The sequence below is a fragment of the Mus pahari genome, chromosome 8 (genome assembly GCF_900095145.1).
Source record: "Mus pahari chromosome 8, PAHARI_EIJ_v1.1, whole genome shotgun sequence".
In the NCBI taxonomy this organism is placed as follows: domain Eukaryota; kingdom Metazoa; phylum Chordata; class Mammalia; order Rodentia; family Muridae; genus Mus; species Mus pahari.
In genome coordinates, this window is record NC_034597.1 from 21,205,326 (window position 1) to 21,210,971 (window position 5,646).

At 44.5% G+C, this 5,646-nt stretch overlaps 1 pseudogene; it reads left to right on the forward strand.

The window, feature by feature from the left end:
- The first annotated feature begins 3,793 nt into the window (after nt 1-3,793).
- LOC110325734 lies at nt 3,794-5,140 on the forward strand (annotated as a pseudogene).
- The last annotated feature ends 506 nt before the right edge of the window (nt 5,141-5,646 follow it).

Here is a 5,646-nt window from a genome sequence, read left to right on the forward strand (position 1 = left end):
ATAACCAGAAGCCCTCCATCCCAGGCATTACACTCTAGACCAAAAGGAGGCCAATCCAGAAAACAGATGAGCAGTAAGATGCTTGAGCCTTAAAACAAGGACTAAGGGGAAGACCTCTGTCAAATGAGTCCTGGGAAGACAAACACAAAGACTCCCAGAGAATGAGGAGTGGGTCCTGAGAGGATCAAGGGTAAGATGTTCCAGCAGGAGGAAGTTCCAGGCCAGAAAGGCCCTGAACATAGTAAGAACTGGTTAAGCCCAAGGCAGCTGCTGGAAAAAGACCCAGGACACAATAAGGATTGGGGTTAGCTGTGTGACAAGACACAGGAGGCCATGCAGGGCCGTGTAGGCCACAGAGAAAAACCCAAGTTACCAGGAAGCTGCAGAAGAGTCTCTGACTGGAAAAGACATGAGCCAATTCATTCAGAGGAACAGCCGCTCAGGCCGCAGGACTTAAGAGGAGGGTTAGAGGATTTTTGGTGGGGACTACTGATCCCCAGGACCCAGGCGTCTTCTTTCTTCTGGGCCTGATAAACAAGCTAGGCTCTACCACCTGTCCCAAATAGGCCAATTAAAGACACAAGTAATGGTTTATGATGAAGAGAGGAGAATATTCAGTGAGGTCACACTGAGAAGAGGGTTACATCCAGAGGTCCAGAGGCCCCACCTCTCCCCATATCCATCTTCAGGGTCCTGACATGAAGTTTCCAGTTAAACAGAGGTCAGGGCAGGAAGCATGCACAGCTAAGTAGGACATCCTGGCCAAGGTGTGCGCCTACTCCTCCCTGGTCCATCCTCACCTTAGCTCTAGTCTCTTCTGCAAGATAATCTATCTTGTTGGCATACCGTGTGAATCTCCCCCTGGGAGACAAGCTAGCACCCAACTTTGGTCCTTTACTTTTTCCAGTATTGGACTCCTAGGAGAATTCCAGGTTCTGGAGGTCCATTGTCTCCATAGTCTGATAGCCAAAAGATGGAGAGAAAAAAAAGTCTCCTTAGAATTATCTTCATCGGGGCTGGTGAGATAGTTCACCAACTGCTCTTCCAAAGGTCCCGAGTTCAAATCCCAGCAACCACATGGTGGCTCACAGCCATCCGTAACAAGATCTGATGCCCTCTTCTGGAGTGTCTGAAGTCAGCTACAATGTACTTACATATAATAAATAAATAAATCTTTTTAAATAAAAAGATTATCTTCATCATGGCTAGGACAGTTACAGATACACAGACTTAGATCTGAGTTTTTATCTGTCTCACAAAACCTCCAGTCAAAACATTTCATGTAAATGGCAAAGAAAACACACTGAAAAAAAAAAAAGCATATTGAAAGCCTTCCTTGCCCTCACCCCTAGCATCCTGACATCCTAGACCTAATCCAACCGCCTCCACCACCCTGCATCAGACACCTTAATTTAAAACTGGAAACATTCAGGCCCCAGCACCCTCACAAAAACAGCAATACAATAACAAAGTAAAAAAATAAAAAATAAAACCTGAAATACTGAAAGTCCTAAAAGAAAATACAGGGGGTCTCTTGGAGACATTTGGGTAGGCAAGAACTTCCTGAATAGTTGAATGTAAGTAGCACAGGACCTAGCTCATGGATCAACAGATGGAACTGCATAAAACAGGAAAGTTTCTACACAGTAGGAGAAGCTTTCAGCAGAGCACGTAGACAACACAAACTCCAGGAAGGGAAAAATGTATTCGCTATATCTCAGACAGGAGCTAATAACCAAAATTAAAAAGAACTGTAGAAAGTAAATGTCAATGGAATAAAACTGCCACTCAACAAATGGAATAATGAATTGAATTTTCAAACAATTTTCAAACAAAGAAATACAGCTTCCCTAATCATCAGGAAAATGCAAATTAAAAAACTACTTGGAGATTCCACCTCACTCCACTCAAAATGGCTACCCTGGAGAAATATGAAAGCGAACGTTGGTGAGAACATGGAGAGAAGGATGAGCTTTTATTCACTGCTGGAGTACAAATTAACACAGCCATTATGTAAATCAGTCTGGATGTGTCCCAAAACGATAAAAATAGAACTACCATATGACCCAGAGAGTCCACTCCTGGGCAGATACCCAGAGAACTCCACCCCTACCACTGAGACGCCTGCACTGCCAGTGCTAACTCTCGCAAGGAGATGGAGCCAACCTTGGCATCCAACACAGAGGCACAGAAACAACCTGACACATATATAGAATGAACTATTGTTGTTCTAAAGAAAAATGAAATCACAACATTCCCAGGCAAGTGGACGGATGTAGGAAAGTGGACGGATGTATAGTGTATCATATTAAGCAAGGCTTCTCAATCTCAGAAAGAAAAGATAAAAGGCATTCTCTTCTTCAAATGCAGATCCTAGCCTATAATGTACAACACATATAAGTCAATAAATGTATGTCTGGGTATAGTAGAACATTTAGAAAGGAGAAGGCAAGGTAGTTTTAAAAGATGAAATTTCTAACTAACGAGTTCACATACACAGTATACTTTGTGCCGCCCTATGAATGCTCTCTGAAGGTACAACACACTTTCAAGTAAAGTGAGCCCTTAAGTGGGCAGTGTCCCACGGGGACTGCGTGAGGCGCTCTGACTTTCTGAGAGAACCGGATTTTTAAATTATGGTTTTCACTGACTATTCCTGTAGAATGTAGTTCTTTGTAAGCGCTACTAACCTTGCTGTATTTTATTCCTTAAATGAGAATTTTAGATATGCAGATTATGGTATAAAGTTTGTTAGAAAAATATTTAAGATAATATGATTTTGGAAACCCCAAGAACACCTAGGATACTGATTAGAGTAACACAGCAGGTAGTGGAAATGCTGAGAAAGTCCTTTGTTTCACCACATGCTATAATTCTAAGCTGTAATACTGATGAATGACTGGTGAATAAATTGCTTTGGTTTTGGTGATAGATAGATAGATAGATAGATAGATAGATAGATAGATAGATAGATAGAAAATAGAGCCCATGGAGCAACATCTGAATGCAGAAAAACTATTTGTTGATATGCCCCCAAATAAAACCACATTCATATTGAACACATATAGACATTTTTCTTGTATTTTCTTTAAACAATATGATATCCTAACTATTTATGTAGCCTTTACATTGTGTTGGGGTCTGTAATTAATCTAGAAACTATTTACAGTGTCTGAAGGGGGACAGAGATGACTCAGTTGTTGACAGATTGCCTGCTCTACAAGTGTGAGGACTTGAGTTCAGATTCTGCGCACTCAAATAAGAATCCAGGCATAGAGCTGGCAAGAGGGCTCAGTAGGGAAAGGCGTTTGCCACCAGGGCCGACAGTCTGAGTCTGATCTCGTAGATTCAACCTGGTGGAAGGAGAGAACAGACTTCTGCAGGTTGTCCTCTAACCTCCACATATATGCTACGGTGCAGAGGGAAAGAAAGAGACAGACACAGACACAGACACATAGGGAGATGGAGACAGAGACAGGACCATCCCTGGGACTTGCTGGAACTATCCCAGGTAGTCTTGCCAAATGGATGAGTCCAGGTTGAGTGAGGGACCCCCAGCTAAAAGAATTAAAGTGCTAAGTAATGAGAAAGGCACCTGATGCTGACCTCTGACCTCTGCACATTTGTGGAGCACTGTGACGGTAATCCAGGCACTGAGGAAGAGGAAACAGAAAGATCCTTAGAGCCTGTTGACCACGCTTGCTGAGCAGGCGACCTCTAGGTTCATCGAGATACCTTGTTTTAAAATCAGTGAGTAGCTCTTCCTAAGCTAGCACTCTGTAAGGAGGAAGCCATGTTCCATTCCAGCACCAAAATTGTGACGCCCAAAGGTGAGAAGCCAGACAAGCTTGAGTCTGGCATCTCTCAGCTAGAGATGAACTCAGATCTCAAGATACAGCTGCGGGAATTCAATATCACCATGGCCAAGGAAAATGAAGTGGGCAGTTGTGAGTTAAAATGGGGTCCCGCTTCTGCTCAGGGGAAGTTGGACTGCACGCACCCCACAAGGCCGGGTGGGCTTCGGGGCAGGGGGAAGGAGGCGCAGTCTGAGGTCCCTGCGGATCTGCCGGAGTTGGCTCAGGGTCCCTGGGCCTGCACGGAGGCCGAGGATGGAAGGCTCTCGCTCTTGTACACCGCAGATGCCGCTGGATGTCACGGAAGACACGGAAGAGCTGAGAATGGAGTGTGGGCCCACGGGGCTGGCTCTGGCCTCCAGCGGGAGATTAGGCAAGCGGCTCTTTAGAGGAAGACCTGCTCCATTGCTCCAGCATGACGGATCCCAATAAGAAGAGACAGTCCATGGTTTTAAGGCATTTATTGTAGAAAGGCAGAGAAAGGGGGAGAGTGAGTAGAGAAGTAGAGGCCAGCCATGTCACATGGAGAGGGGGGAAAGTGAATGTGGAGAGAGGGGACGCAAGGGAGTGAGAGGCAAGAGCAAGAGAAGGAGGATGGGGCAAGCAGCCCCTTTTATAATGGGCTGCCTACCTGACTGTTGCCAGGTAACTGTGGGGAGGAGCATACCTGGCTATTGCCAAGTAACTGTGGAGGTGGAGTCCAGACAGAATACCAGGGACTTGGGGCATTGCCCTATGTGACTGACGGCCACAGAATTATGGAGCTAGGGCCTCTTGTCAGGAGCCTAGTGTCTGGGAACATGGCAAACCGGCCTTCCGTCCCTTGCAGGAACACCTGCTGGGTCTCTGGGGTTTAAACCTAGCTTGACCAGAAAACAGGCTGCCTTTCATGGTCCCATAGGTGGTAGTCAGGATTTCCTCAGCTGAAATCTTTCCAGAAAATCCAAGTCCGGCTAGTTTCCGTGTGAAACATGTAGTCTTCATTGATCAGAGGAGGATTCCGTCCAAGTCAACCAGGAAAAGCCCTATGAAAAATTAGCAAAAACACCCCAGAACCCATTCCTGACAGCAGTGCACGCGATGCCATCCTTGAGGACTTGGTCTTCCCAAGTGAAATTGTGGGGAAGAGGGTCCCTGTGACACTGGATGGCAGCCGGCTCATAAAGGTTCCTTTAGACAAAGCACAGCAGAGTAGCGGGGAGCACAAGGTCGGAACTTTTTCTGCTGTGTACAAGAAGCTCACAGGCAAGGGTGTTAATTTTGAATTCCCAGAGTTGCAGTTGTAAAGAAAATGACTGAATATAGTTTAAAATAAAAAGTAAAGTAAGTAAAATACAGAGCATGAGAGAGAAACTTGACAATAACCTTTGGCTCTACACTAGAACTCACAATAAAAAAAAATTAATAAAGTACATGAAAGGATATGCATAGGTTATATGCAACCATACACACTATATGTATATAATGTGCATATGTATGTATGTATATATATGTATATGTATATATACATATATATATACTTTTATATGCAATCTGAACATCATCTCATTGTTTCTGTGTCCACAGGAGTCCTGAACCCAAACCTTTGTAGATATCGAGGGATGATTATAATTACAAACCAAGAGAAGGGATGGAACAATCACCCTCGCTGACTCTTTCTCAGGTTCCTTTGGGAGTATCATCTGGTTGCTTTGAGTGGTTAAAAGCAGATGGGGACAGTGGATACCAAGCCTGCCACAACCTTGCTACAAGGTCACTGAGTGAGCAATCTGTATCATATTCCAACTGTGGA